Source organism: Macrobrachium rosenbergii, chromosome 30, assembly GCF_040412425.1.
Source record: "Macrobrachium rosenbergii isolate ZJJX-2024 chromosome 30, ASM4041242v1, whole genome shotgun sequence".
In the NCBI taxonomy this organism is placed as follows: Eukaryota; Metazoa; Arthropoda; class Malacostraca; order Decapoda; family Palaemonidae; genus Macrobrachium; species Macrobrachium rosenbergii.
This window is the reverse complement of record NC_089770.1, coordinates 31861929-31878450: the sequence shown is the minus strand read 5'-3', so window position 1 is coordinate 31878450 and position 16522 is coordinate 31861929. Positions and strand designations below refer to the sequence as shown.

The 16522-nt window shown below is 34.6% G+C and overlaps 1 protein-coding gene across 1 annotated transcript in view; it reads left to right on the top strand.

Annotated features, from left to right (window-relative positions):
- The first annotated feature begins 3236 nt into the window (after positions 1-3236).
- LOC136855154 (uncharacterized) overlaps positions 3237-16522 on the top strand; it is a 27195-nt gene continuing 13909 nt past the window's right edge. The window contains exon 1 of the mRNA XM_067132058.1: positions 3237-3539. The gene's annotated coding sequence lies outside the window, so the exon portion shown is untranslated. The remainder of the gene's footprint in view (positions 3540-16522) is intronic.

The window sequence follows — 16522 nt, the reverse complement described above, 5'->3', positions numbered from 1 at the left end:
TAATAATAATAATAATAATAATAATAATAATAATAATAATAATAATAATAATAACAGGATAACAAAGAATGAAGATAAATTCAGCGAGAAGTAGAGGATTAGGAACCTAAAATTCCCCAAAGTCCCGGACCTTGATCATTAATATTTAAAATCTACTGGTCACCTTTTACAAGACACTTATGTAATAGCAACAATCGAAACACCTTCTTTATTGACTCAGAGAATTTCTTCACACATTAATGATTATACTCGGGAATATTTATTTAGTTAAATAAACATCTCTAACAATGAGATCCGTTCGATATAATTTCATGCTTTATAGGTTTGACTTTGTATTATTATTATTATTATTATTATTATTATTATTATTATTATTATTATTATTATTATTATGTCGGTAGATGAAACCTATTCACATGGAACAAGAGGCCCACCAAGGAGCCATAGACTTGAAATTCAACCTTCCCCACCGCAGACCCACACTGCAGCAGGAACTGATCAAGATACAGAGCCAGTGATTTTTTCATCGACCTGGTGGAGGCGCGAACCCTCGCCATCTGAGCGGCATGTCACGACACTAGCGACCAGTTAAAATATAATCATAAAAGCTCATTCCTTCTCTCTCTCTCTCTCTCTCTCTCTCTCTCTCTCTCTCTCTCTCTCTCTCTCTGTTTAGATTCTGTGTCTTGGGAAAATACCAGATGGCAACTATTGTCTTATCAAGGAATATCAGATAGTATTTTGGATGTAATTTTGTTCAAATACTTAGATCTGACTTGTAATAACAGGGGTTGTATTTATATTTGCCTAAACCAAAAACAAAAGACAGCTGTCTTTCCCTTCTAGAAGATTAATTGAGAATGAGAATCCGCGTCATTTTCATTTTCATGGCGTTTGCAAAGGCGCTTAGGAAGCAAATTCAATGTTTAAATAGGTTTGCGATAATTGACGAATTTCTTGATAGTTGCAGAGGACCGAGCAAATGCATGGCATACTAGACTATAACACTACGTTCATTATAGGAGTAACCAATTATCAGCAAATTCATCATCGTTGTATATCATAAAATGGCTGATAAATTTAACAATTAAATTCAGGTATATCATGTCAATCACGTATTCAGTAATTTATTGTTGAATGATCAAATACATTGCAGATAACAATTGTTATCTCTAGTTCACAAAACAGTACCAATCTACGAAAAAATAAAAAATTGTAAATTAATTTTATCACTAGATTATCGTATTAATTAGGGTGACTACCTGGCCACTTCCAGTTCTTTTTCCAGAGAGGGAATTCGATCTATTTTTGCTCAAAACAGAGGAGCTGGCGCCATCTATTGGATGGACGACAGCATTTCCATACGAGGGGGGAGTAAGGGTCTCAGATAATTGTTATAATCCCTTTTTTCTCGTAAACTACAAACGCAAGCCCATTAGAATAACTAGAATAGCTTTTAATTAGAATAACGTTCACTTACAAGTCAGTATTTTAACTTAATATAATGTTAATTAGGAGTTTATAATCTCAAGAGTTGATCTGTTTCACCAACATCAAAAATTCCTTCTCCTAACTTAGAACCACGTAGACCCTGGAGTCACCTGGACTGCCAACGAAAAAGTAGGCATTCATGTGTTGTCACCGCGAAGTATAAAACGATACTGTTGGCGCATCAAAGTATAAGAGACTAACTTTTATCATATATTATTTTTAGCTTGTTAATTTATAAATAAAGTGGTACATTTAGGTGGCTTTTCTTCGTCTAAAACCTGGCAAGTTGGCAATTCTGACAGCACAGTGTCTGAGGAGTGTAAACATCAAACAGTCTTTTAACGTATTTTGCCGGCCGTATATTCACGTAAAAGATCTGCCTAGGAAATAAAATGGTTAATTCATTTTTAATTTACACCTTTTTTCTAATAATAAAAAAACATATTTACGCGAGAAAACGTATATTATATGCTCCGAGAAGAATGCTGTATTTTATAGTAGAGAATCATTTCAGAATTGTCTGGGTTGCGACAGCGTCTAACACAAATTGACGTGTATCGCCATGGTTAGAAGAACCACTCCTTCCTTCATGCGCGCAATGTGTCTCCTCCTCCTCCTCCTCCTCCTCCTCCTCCTCCTCCTCCTCCTCAACCTTCATTAACATTCATTATCTATAATAAATGTCAGTGACATTTCATATTCCCTTCGAAGACGTAGACCTGTATGGGAAATGCGTATTATAATGGTACATATACAGCCTCTCTCTCTCTCTCTCTCTCTCTCTCTCTCTCTCTCTCTCTCTCTCTCTCTCTCTCTCTCTCTCTCTCTCTCAGGAAGAAATGGGCTTTAAATGACCTCGAAGCGATAGTTCTTCTGTTGACGAAGGGTTTAGCCATAATACTGGAACATCTGGTGAGAGAGAGAGAGAGAGAGAGAGAGAGAGAGAGAGAGAGAGAGAGAGATGGTGTGTGTATAAAATACAAATATCTAATTATGTGCAGAAATTGTAAAAGTGTGTATGTAACATCATATATAGACAAATTGCACGTTGCGAGTGTACAGAAGACATTCGACAACACAGCAGAAGAGCCCCTGTCAAGGAGAGCGAAAGGGCCGGGAGACCAGAAGCCTCCCTGGCAGAGTCTTGTTATCTGCGCCTTCTGCCGCACCTCCTCTCTTCAACTGGGTGCGCTTTCGTTAGGCCTGCCGGAAGAAGGCAAGGATTTGTTCTTTGCCCTCCAATGAAACAGAGATGGACACAGACAGACAGATCTGAAAACCCCTCCCACGATCATACTGACACGCCAGGACAATTCATGGAGAGCCGTTGGTGCAATGCATGACAACGCCCCTGATCAGAAGACTCTGCCTCGAGCAGTCTGATAAAAGCAGAGACTGATAAGGGAAAAGGCTCCTGTTGCCCCCAGAGTTTGGGACACGATGGAAAGCTTGCTTTCTCTTGTTGACCTCGTCCTGGGAGCCCAAGAAATAAAGGGCCAAGGTCATGGGTCACCAGAGGACATCCACTTCAGTCCTAGATGCGGAAAGAGAGAGTGTGTGCAATGACGGCATACAAAAAGACAGACAGACAGACACACACACACACACACACACACAGAAGGAACACTAAAGGCTCTTATCTAAAGAGGAGTTTCATTGCTTGGCTGATGTGCAACAGAGGTCGTCAGATCAGATGATCTGCGTTCCCGAGTGATAAGGAGATAAGGCCTGGACAGATAAGGTACAAGGAAAGCCTTGCGAGCGAGCAGAGACCAAGCTGCGTGCTCTCATTAGTGCTCGGTTTCCCTGTGGGTGAGACGGCGGTCGTCTTCTTCATTTGTGAGTGAAATTACCGGAGGAGGATTGCATCACCTCCACCTGCAGGAATCTTCCTTCCTTCCTTCCTTCCTTTGGATTCTCATGCCACAGTCAGAGTCACCGATCAGAAAGGAAAGAGATTCTTCACCATCTTCTCATCAGCCTTTTCACAAACGGTCCTTATAACGAGCTGATAAGGACACAAGTCTGGTTAGAGGAGGCCCCACTGGGTGAGGAAATACCTTCATGTTAAGTGTTTCTCATACTCACACACGCACACACACGCACACACAGAACTCCTTATTAGCTTTTAGAAGCAAATATTCACCTCCTTCTTTTGGATTTGAACGGTCTGTTGGGAAAGAGTATGCAAGAAATTCTTTTTTCATTGAGAGGCGAAAAGAAGAAGAGTCGGTGACAGGAACATGGCAGAGGTGGAAACTTTTCTTCCATCTCCTTCCCTGCAAGGTTCTCCTTAATTCTTCCTCCTCCGAAGTCATCAGTCTCTCCGTGACGACAGTGTGAGGTAGAACTAAAAGAGGCTGATTTGCTTGCCTGAAGGAAGTGTCGTCTTTGTTTTCCGTGCTTTGAATAAACCCTTAGTAATGAACTGAGTCCTAGAGCCTTGTTTCTGAAAAAGAATTTGTTGCAGTATTAATTGTACAAGAAAAAGTAAGTCTGGAATAACACCAGTTTTCCCATGAGTTGCATTATTTCAAAATGGATGAAACTGGGAATTTGAGCGGTTGGTTTTCTGAACACTGAATCTGAAATGACTAAACACTGAATGAATCTCGACCACATCTAAAAAAATGGTAAGAGATCTTCACTCTCAACTTAAACTCTGAAGTTTAGAGACTGAGGCGAGGAACTGAGATTGAATATCAATATTGAATATCAATGATACAATAGCATATCAAATTCAATATCAATATTGAATATCAATATATTGAATATCAATATATTCAATATCAAGAGAATATCAAGATCAATATCAATATCAAGACAGCACAGAAAGTTCTCTAACACTGATAATAAAGGGTGGACCGTTAGTTTAAAAAAACTATTTAGATATAAACGAAATAGAGAGAGAGAGAGAGAGAGAGGGAGAGTTTAAAAAAGAGAGAGAGAGAAAGAGAGAGAGAGAGATATGAGGTTATTTTACGGAAAATAATTGTGCTATATGACCGAAATAGAGAGAGAGAGAGATAACATTATTTCGTAAGAAAACACCTATCTAGTAAATAAATGAGAGAGAGAGAGAGAGAGAGAGAGAGAGAGAACGTTATTTCTTAAGAAAAATTACCTAACCAGTAAATAAATGAGAGAGAGAGAGAGAGAGAGAGAGAGAGAGAGAGAGAGAGAGAGAGAGAGAGAGAGAGAACATCAATTTTATAAAAAAAAACAAATGTCTTCTTAATATATAAACTTCTTTCACGAGCTGATAAGGACACAAGTATGATAAGAGGAGGTGTCACTAGTTCAGGAAATAAATTCAAGATAAGAGGTTCTCATGCATACACACACACACACACACACATACACACTCACAGAACTCCTTATCAGCTTTTAGAAGCAAATATTCACCTCCTTGTTTCCGACTCGAAGTGTCTGGAGAGAAAAAGTATACAAGAAATTCTTTTTGATTCAGAGACAAGAAGAAGAAGAAGAAGAAGAAGAAGAAGAAGAAGAAGAAGAAGAAGAGTTGGGAACAGAAACTGCTCATATTTGTCAACTGCTGTAGAAAACAGGGACAGTTTTCTTCCATCTCCTCCTTTCCTTTGAAGTTTGGAAAATGATGCAAAGACTGAATGTCAGTATACAATATGACACACCACATCAAAGTTCCCTAACACTCGTAATTTGGGTGGACCCATTAGAAAAAAAATAGAATGGAGAGAGAGAGAGAGAGAGAGAGAGAGAGAGAGAATACTTGGTTTCTAGAGATAAATTATCTTCTAACTAAGGAAACACGAGAGAGAGAGAGAGAGAGAGAGAGAGAGAGAGAGAGAGAGAGAGAGAGAGAGAGAGAGAGAGAGAGAATACTTGGTTTCTAGAGATAAATTATCTTTTAACTAAGGAAACACGAGAGAGAGAGAGAGAGAGAGAGAGAGAGAGAGAGAGAGAGAGAGAGAGAGAGAGAGAGACAGACAGACAGAGAGAGAGATTTCTAAAAAGAATTGCCAATTTAGTATGTAAACGAAAGACAAAGATGGAAAATTTTTCAGATATCACGATATCTCTCTCTCTCTCTCTCTCTCTCTCTCTCTCGCACGCGCGCGCTGTTTCGTTTATATACAGTTAGACCACTTTTTTTTTTTTTTTACAAAACATGTCATATCTCTCTCTCTCTCTCTCTCTTTTGTTTATATACCAAAAGTAAAATTTTTGTATAAATCACGTCATCTCTCTCTCTCTCTCGTTTATACAGCAAAAGACAATATTGGTTCAACCTTATCAACACAATGAGATTTGTTTAGTAAGAAGACACCTTCACCTACCTCTGCCTGGCCGAGTGATAACTGAGTGAAAGACAATAAAAAACATTTCCTGGATCTTTTAGTCTCACGACACTATGACCGCTCAAACACTTATGTTTACAGGAAGAAAACTTTTGCAGGACTGGGTTCAAATTTTTATAGTCACAGCTTTTATGGTTTTGAATTTAACTCTTTATCTACATTATTTTATCGAGCCTTCTCACTGACGTCGAGTTGGGAGTTAATTCACAAAGAAATCCGTTTCTTTTGCATAAACATTTTACAAGTGATTATTGTCCTACCATCATTTTCACAGATATGTTTTCAAACTTCTTAATAAGGTTTTTATTCCAAAAGTCTCCTTACCTACTGTGCCTAAGCTTCCATTTTACGAAAAAGCATCTTTAATCCCTGAAAAAATGTTTATGATGTACTAAGAAAACATATATTTAATTACATACCTGGAATTAAATTGAACACCATCCCAACAGATCCCCTTACTCGGGGTAGTTTGTTTACATTCAGGGATAAACTTGACCCTTTGATGACCTCATGTGTTGTGTACAAGTTCAGTTGCCCTAGATGTAATCTGGGGACCTACGTGGGATCCACGCAGAGGTTATTACTAAGGGTCAGAACTGATTGCCACAAAGGCTTTAGCTATCGTACTGGCAGCAAACTTACTAACACGCCAAAAAATGCAAGCATTCAAAGATTTTTTAAATACTGGGACGGGCACCGAATGAACTACTGACAATCCTGGAATCTTTGTTAGTTCAACATCTTGCTCCTCAATTGAACTCTTGGCAGTCTTCCTTCCTCGACAAGTCTTGACCTTCCGTGAGGAGCTGTTGCCTTTGGTCGTTTCTGGTCTGTTCCTTTTGACTCCTCGACCTTCCTTCCTTCTTTCTTTCTCTCTTGATGGTTGGTTCTGCTATAGCTGGCTTTCATTTTGTTATTTATAATGTATTGCGTCATTGTTGCTTTTGACAAATTCATAGCTAATAAAAATTACAGCCGAGAAGAGATATGTTTAAAAGGCATCTTACTAAATGCAATAGCTGACCTTCATAAGAAATACCCTGTCCCCCGTAGAGTTATGAAAGCCATCCGCTCGCTACAAAAATGAAATGTTGTAATAAGTAGATCTGATAAAGACGGCAAAATCGTGATTATGGACAAAGACTTTTACCTCGACAAAATCAACCAACTCCTAAGTGACACAAACACTTATGACAAATCAACGAAAAATCATTTCTAAAACGTTCCCAAAGAATTTTTTAGGAAAGTAAGATTAACTGGCAAAGACAAAAAGAGCATTGAACTACTGGAGAAATTTAAAGTCATAAACCCAAAACTACCTTACTTTTACGGCCTTCCCAAAACTCAGAGAGATAATGTTCCATTCAGACCTATCATCTCATGTGCCGGAGCTTTCAATCATAAAATTCCTAAGTGGTTAGCCGGCCTCCTTTCCCCTTTCTTAGGCACAGTTTCTCCCAGTCACATTAAACATTCTGAAGAGTTCTGTCACAAATTCAAAGAAGCACAAATACAACTTCGCTACATAAATCTTCTAAGTTTTGATGTAGATTCCTTATTCACAAAAGTACCAGTACAGGACGTTCTGCAGTTTTTGAGGGAAAATTAGCCCCCTACTCAGATCATATCCCACTAGCCCTAGATAAAATAATAAAGTTGGTTGAATTATGTGTATCAAACAACATCTTTTCATTCGGGGAGTCATTCTATAAACAAAAATTCGGGTGCAGCATGGGCAGCCCTTTAAGTCCTGTTTTAGCCAATCTATACATGGAATATTTTGAAACTGTAAAAATAAATGCAATAAAACCTAAAGACATGCTCTGGATGAGTATGCAGATGATATCCTAACATTTTGGGATAATAAGTGGGGCAATTTCAATGAATTTCTTTCAAAATTAAATGCATTAGTGCCTAGCATCAAATTTAAAGTTGAATGGGAAACAGACAACAAAATTCCTTTTCTTGACGTTTTAATAATTAGAGGAATAGGTCTTTCTTCTCTAGATCGAGAACGGCATATATGCTGTATATCAGCTCCACAATAATATTCAGTAGGTCTTGTTGATTTTATAAAAAGTTACAAAAAGTTTTCTGACCTGTCTGGGTTCATCTTCAGTCGAACTAAAAATTATTGACATAATAACATATTTACTTATTATGTCAATAATTTTAGTTCGACTGAAGATGAACCCAGGACAGGGTTCGAAAGCTTTTGCAACTTTTTTGTTTTTTATAAAATCAACAAGAATACCATTGAATATTATTGTGGACCTGATATACAGAATTAGAGGAATGACAGAATACAAATTTATCATATACAGAAAACCAACTTTTCTCTGTCATATATCCATTTTTAATGCTATCATGACATTTCTATCAAGGTTGGCATAGCCAGCAATTTATTCTCAAGAGTCCCATGGATTTGCTCCCTGGATCTCCTGAAAAAGGAAATTGAGCTAATCCGTAAGCAGCTGCCATTTTTAAAGTACCCTGACCATTTAATTGAGAAAGCGATCCACAAAGCAAACACTATTTTCTACTCCCCCCCCCCCCACCTTAACAAGACCAGAGAGACGCCCAGCAATAAAATAAAAATCCCACACCTGGACAGGATTAAGATGTTGACACAGATACTTGGAAACTCTAAACTTTTTGCTTTTACCTACCCAAATACCTTAGCCAAATCCCTGGTTAACGTCCAACAAAAGCCAGTCCCCAAAGACACAGGAGTTTACGAAATCCCTTGCCTCGACTGTGACCAATCTTATATCGGCTTCACAGGCAAATCACTCCCCCAAAGATTAATACAGCATAAACGTTCAGTTAGGTACAGACAACAGAGCTCAGCTATTTTTAGCCACATAAATAACCATAATCACAGAACAACCTGGAATATGTCTTGTATAATTTTTATAGCAGTAATTGTCGGTTCAAAAGCCAGATGGTGGAATCAGCCTTGATTAAACAAAGAAAAACAATGAATCTTTCAAGAAGTGCCTGGGATTCAGATGTTATAGATTAAATCTTCCTCCAACCAGCGATTAAGAAGATTAAAGAGAAATTGTCAAATGGAGTGACTTAACGGCTGACATATGGACCTTCTGGTATGAATACAGCTTTCCTGTAACTTTTTCTCATTCACTATTTGCCTGAGGAGAGAGAGAGTTTGGTTCTGAAATATAGCCTTATTTTCCACATTTTGGCATTTCTATGGGCTCCCTTATTTTGATATATATATATATATATATATATATATATATATATATATATATATATATATATATATATGTATGTATGTATGTATGTATGTATGTATGTATGTATGTATGTATGTATGTATGTATGTATGTATGTATATATATACATATATATATACACATATCTATATCTGTAACTATATCTATATCTTTCTATATATATCTATATATATATATTTTTATCTGTTTTTAAGAACAGAATCAATCATCTTATTTCTCTAAGATGTCTGTGGTAGCATGGCTCATCCCTGGGTCAGCAAATCTCTTCTCCTTTGCCGTCTTCTCTCACTAAACCTATCTTTACACAGAGGCCTACTGAAATTAAACACTGACATACAAAACTAGACTTTATTGACAAATTTAACGAAAGTAACTCAGCAAAAGCTACGGTCATGAAATGGAGTGATTCACACCCCCTATCGATGGAAAACACAACTAGAGGAAATACTGTTTCACAAGCAATAGTAGCGAATAACCCCTGATCATCAAACAAAGTAATAAGTTCATTCTAGACCACAATATATGTCATATGTTATGTAAGAGTAAAAACACCAATTCCCAAATATTCGTCCTCTCAGGACGAAACTCGAATTCCTGTTGAAAAAAACATATCATATTTTAAAACCTGAAATGGTGTTAACTATCATGAATACCCAAAACAGAAAAATGCACAATGGGAAAATTCATTATGTAGACATCGATCAGTTTCACTGCTTCTCAACCGGGGTTTTCCCTCTAAAGTCTGGAAAAGATATCAATATCACTGGGCAATCTTACTTTTTCTATGGCCCAGATAATGTCTCTTCATAGTGACGATATCTTTAAACACTACACCAGGTTAACAGCACATATCTGCCATCCATGATCGAGGCAGTCTCCCCTGTGAGAGTCACTGTTCCTCTCATGAATATCCCACGGGAGATTGCACACACACACACCCACATACCCCACTGGAACTTGGGCACTTCTGGCGGATTGATTCAATGATCAGAAGATCACACTGCCTCCCATGCTCTTGGATCGTGATCAAATAGCTCTCTGTATCCAACTGAGCAAATTTCCAGTGTCAGCACAATTCCACCTGCGCCACTGCCAGGCCAGAACTTAGTTCTTCTTAAGTCATCAAGGACGTAATAACACACACAAACATATATATATATATATATATATATATATATATATAATATATATATATATAGATATATATATATATATATATATATATTATATATATATATATATATAATATATATATATATATATATATATATATATATATATATATATATATATATATATATATATATATATATATATATATATATATATATATATATATATATATATATATATATATATATATATATAATATATATATATATATATATATATATATATATATATATATATATATATATATATATATATATATATATATATATATATATATATATATATATATATATATATATATATATATATATATATATATATATATATATATATTATTACATTTCTGATGACTTTAGAAGAACTATGTTCTGGCCTGGCAGTGGCGCAGGTGGAATTGTGCTGACACTGGAAATTTGCTCAGTTGGATACAGAGAGCTATTTGATCACGATCCAAGAGCATGGGAGGCAGTGTGATCTTCTGATCATTGAATCAATCCGCCAGAAGTGCCCAAGTTCCAGTGGGGTATGTGGGTGTGTGTGTGTGCAATCTCCCATGGGATATTCATGAGAGGAACAGTGACTCTCACTGGGGAGACTGCCTCCATCGTGGATGGCAGATATGTGCTGTTAACCTGGTGTAGTGTTTAAAGATATCGCCACTATGAAGAGACATTATCTGGGCCATAGAAAAAGTAAGATTGCCCAGTGATATTGATATCTTTTCCAGACTTTAGAGGGAAAACCCCGGTTGAGAAGCAGTGAAACTGATCAATGTCTACATAATGAATTTTCCCATTGTGCATTTTTCTGTTTTGGATATTCATGATAGTTAACACCATTTCAGGTTTTAAAATATGATATGTTTTTTCAACAGGAATTGAGTTTCGTCCTGAGAGGACGAATATTTCATTTTTGGTGTTTTTACTCTTACATAATATATGACATATATTGTGGTCTAGAATGAACTTATTGCTTTGTTTGGTGATCAAGGGTTATTCACTAGTATCGCTTGTGAAACAGAATTTCCTCTAGTTGTGTTTTCCATCGATAGGGGTGTGAATCACTCCATTTCATGACCGTAGCTTTTGCTGAGTTACTTTCGTTAAATTTGTCAATAAAGTCTAGTTTTGTATGTCAGCGTTTAATTTCAGTAGGCCTCTGTGTAAAGATAGGTTTAGTGATAGAAGACGACAAAGGAGAAGCGATTTGCTGACCCAGGGATGAGCTGCGCTACCACAGACATCTTATAGAAGTAAGATGATTGATTCTGTTCTTAAAAACAGATAAAGCAATAAAAGATGGTCCTGTTTGACCTGGGGAACAGTCCCATTAACATATATATATATATATATATATATATATATATATATATATATATATATATATATATATATATATATATATATATATATATATATATATATATATATATATATATATATATATATATATATATATATATATATATATATTAATATGAGATTATTTGTTTTGATTTGATGTCTATAATTCTCAGATGCTGTTTTTTTCTTTCTTACAGATGACATGTGCATTATGTATTCAGATGTGATTTCTTATGTTTTGAGGTGACTTTGTAATGTATAATCATCCATGTTATAACACACAGTGTTCATGGTAGTTAAAGTTTAAATGCTGTAGAGAGAGAGAGATATTTTAAAACATTATCAGATAACCCCATTTCCTGTGTACCCATCTGTTTTTGACCAAAGGGAGGTCATATTGAAAGGGCCACTTCGCTTATCTTGACGAGATGACAGGTCTCAGCGCTCGCAAGTCTAAATGTTTGTTACATGTTTGTTCTGTGTGCCTATTCTGAAATTATTATCTTTCTCTATGCCTTATTATGTTTTCCATAATCTGAGAAGAAGAAATGAGGAAGTGAGAGAGATGAAGTTGACATGTTGACAGCCGACCCAAATTGGTCGCAAAATACTTTTTCTATTTACCCAGGTGTTTTGAGTGGGCGGATGCTGTCAATCTTGAGATAAGGCGCTTTAAGCTCCAGTTCTGTATGTATACCGTACATGTATACCTGTATGTATAATGTATGTATACTTTATATATCATGTATACTGAGAGGTGGAAGGAGATATCCATTATTCAAAGACTGAAGGGACTAGTTAGCAACCTTTAGGACACACATATATATACAAAGGGAAATCAAAGAGAGCCAGGAGTTGCCTTGAGGAATTCAAAGACAGCAGTTCTCTCTCTCTCTCTCTCTCTCTCTCTCTCTCTGGTTCAGTATTGTGTCTAAAGGGCATATAAAGTGTTGGTTATCCTCCTTCCACAAAAACATAAGTTTTGTCAAATTCACCCACAAAGTGTATACATCTTGTAAGAATGATCTAAGGTATTTATATTGTGCAAGCATTGTGATAATGTGTTTTACAATTTTCTGTTGAAGAAGGTAAGATTCTTACTTGGTATATATTGTACTGTTATTGTGATAGAGAATTATTATTTTGATAAGAGGCGGATAATATCTCTTATAGTGAGTTCCAATGTGTCTTGCTGCTAACTATATTTTACTAATTGCAAATAATTGTGACTTGGCAGTGTTGTCTTTGAGGAAGTTTTAGAAAGACGTGAGTTTAGCCTTTTTTTTTTTTAAAGTGAAGGTAATCTTTTGAAAAATTTATATAATCTTTAATCATATTTTGTCTTAGTGAAATTGCTGTTGATATATTTCCATTTTTGCATATTTCATTCTTATATGTCTGTGTTATCATATTACTCTAATTTTATAATTACACAGTGTTTTCCAAAGTTTGTGTTGGTGATTACTTAACATTTTGTTGGTGTTGATCTACATACTTATTACTGAGATTTCAGTGAATACCTGTGTTGGGTTTAGTTAAGTAGGTATATATCTAAAGTTTGAGTGAGAGTTAGTGATTTAAATCTTAATTAATTAAATTGCTTTCTTGATTAAAAAATACTTAATTCTTACACTGTTGTCAGATAACTTTTGAACTTAGAAATAAATTTGTCTGATTAAAGTTTTAAAAGCACAGTGTTTCATTTTGACCACCAGTGATTAGAGAAATTAATGTATGTGATCAAGGTAAGTGGTATCTCTGTCTAGTTCACCTGAGAATTATCAAAGTGAAATAGAACCAGGGAAACCGTTATAGTGTTTAATGAAGTGATGCCCATTTTCCACTAGTCTGTTTATAGCTTATTAATTGTTACCTCACCCATAACTTGATAAAGTTAGATTGATTTTTTCAAGTGTTAAGCAAGTTTTAAGGGATCACTGTACCTTTAGAGTATTCATTCTTGATATTTTTGTTATGTTTCAAGTGTCTGGGTGAAGTGAGGTAACTTTTTTGGTCTTATTATTTGTGTAATAACCAGGTACTTGATCATTTCATGACAATACATATATATATATATATATATATATATATATATATATATATATATATATATATATACACACACATATATTGTCACAGTGTGTACCAAGTACCTTGTTATTACACAACTAAACTCAAAATTCAAAAATTTACCTCACTTTAGCCAGATACCTGAACTCTCATAACAATAGGAATTACCACTGAGTACTCTAAAAGTAACAGTGACCCCTTAAAAAGCAAATTAATCACATGAATAATCAAACTAATTTTATCAGGATTAGTGTGAGGTATCTGCTGTTAAACAAGAAATAAAAGAATAAAAGGGCACCACTCCATCACAACTTCAACTGTTTCCCTGGTCTTATTTCACTTCAGCAAAACTAAAAGAACAAAACATGTTTATCACTTTGCCTTATGCACACACAATTAATCTTATTCACTGGTGGTCAATACATGGAACATTTTTTTTAAGTATTAAATATAAAAATTTATCTTTATATTCAAAATTTAAATTTAGAATTCACAATCTGAAAAATTTATTATTACTTGAAGATAACAAAAAACTCAATTAATTCTTGAATAAAATTATGAAAGAAAACTAGCTCACAAAAACTTTATCAGGAATTTAATTAATCAAGCAAAATTTAAACTATCAAGAATTACTCAAGATTTGAAATGAAAATTAAATCAAGTATGAAATGTTAAATTACCAAGAAATATTTAAAACGATACGTAAATAAATGCTACATCACAAACATAAAAACAATGTGAAAATATGAAGAGTGCAATCACAAGAACGCACAATTCCACAAAAGATTCATCAATAATAATTTCACTAAGGCAAAATTTCCCTAACTTATTTATTCGTAAAATTCACGTTACCTTACAGAAGTTAGTGGAGATCTTTGCAAAATCACTTGCTGCAGCCACTTTTCCACAAAACACGCTTTTAACAAGGTGCCGTTACACATTTCCTACCCTCAGATCTCAAAAAAAAAGCTAAGACTAACACCAGTGACCACAATATTCTGTGTTAATTAATAAATTTTCTCTTATGAAGAGAGAGAGAGAGAGAGAGAGAGAGAGAGAGAGAGAGAGAGAGAGAGAGAGAGAGAGTGAACTAGGCAGGTCGGTCTCAAGATTAAGAATGAAACAGATTTCAGAATTCCAGTATCACATGAAACAATTACATGACGTCATTAAGACATTTTGGTTACAAGATACCAAAAGAGAAATTTCTAGATGGAAGTGACATCACTCCCAGCAAAAACGTTTTGAATGCAATCTTACAAAACATGACATAACTGATCAGGACATGTATTTTTTCTCTCAAAGTGGTGTATGTGACTCGAACAAATCTTTTACAGAAACCTCTACACGATCAAAACATGCGGCAATCGGCTAATTATGACTGGCGTGTTTTATAAACAAGACGAAAAACTGAGTTGATTTCCAGAACTGATCTGCAATTGTTATTCCAACTTGTCATCGCGTAACTCAAAACAAAGCGCTCTCTCTTATCTCAACTGATGACAACTGAAGTGAAACAAGTCTTTGCTGAACACACACACGTGTTGCTCATACTACGTTACTATTAAAATTGCATTAGTAATTCTAAAGCACGCTATTAAGTTATTTAAATCATTAGTTCTTTTGAGATCTGATGCCAATCTAAATATGACACTTCAATAATCACTATCTTTATTCATAACACATGATAAATAAAAGAGTAAATATATCAAAATATCGCATGATATAAATATTACAAGGCAACATCATGAAAATTATATATATATATATATATATATATATATATATATATATATATATATATATATATATATATATACACGTATATATATATATATATATATATATATATATATATATATATATATATATATATATATATATATGTATATATATACAAATACATATAGTTATATATATGTATATTGTCACGAAGTGATCAAGTACCAAAATAATAAGACCAAAAAGTTACCTCACTTCAGCCAGACACTTGAAACTTCATAACAAAAATATTAAGACTGAATGCTCTAAAGGTACAGTGATCCCATAAAACTTGCTTATCACTTGGAAAAATCAATTTAACTTTATCAAGTTTAAGGGTGAGGTAACAACTAATAAGCTATAAACAGACTAGTGGAAAATGGGCATTACTTCAGCAAACCCTATAACGGTTTCCCTGGTTCTATTTCACTTTGATAAAGGAGGACTAGACATATATCACTTACCTTGTACACATTAATTTCTCTAATCACTGGTGGTCAAAATGAAACACTGCTTTTAAAACTTTAAACAGACAAATTTATTTCTAAGTTCAAAAGTTATAGCAGAGTTCACAATTTCAAAAAGATTTACTATTACTTGACAACAGTGTAAGATTTAAGTATTTCTTAGTCAAGATTAATACACAAAACTTTAATTTATCAAGAAAGCAATTTGGCTAAGTAAAATTCAAACCATTATCTCTCACTCAAGTTTTAGATATACACCTGATTAACTAAACTCAACACAAGTGTGCACCAAAATATTACTGACTGCAATCCATATAAGTATTATCTGAAATCTCAATAATAAGTGTGCACTAACAAAATGCTAAGCAATCACCAGCACAAAACTTTGGAACACACTGTGTAATTATAAAATTAGAGTAATATGAAACACAGACATATAAGAATGAAATATGCAAAAATGGAAATATACCAACAGCAATTCCACTAAGACAAAAATATGTTTAAAAATTATATCAATCTTTCAAAAGATTACCTTCACTTTAACAAAAAAAAACTAAACTCACGTCTTTCTAAAACTTCCTCAAAGACAACACTGCCAAGTCACAATGATATGCGCT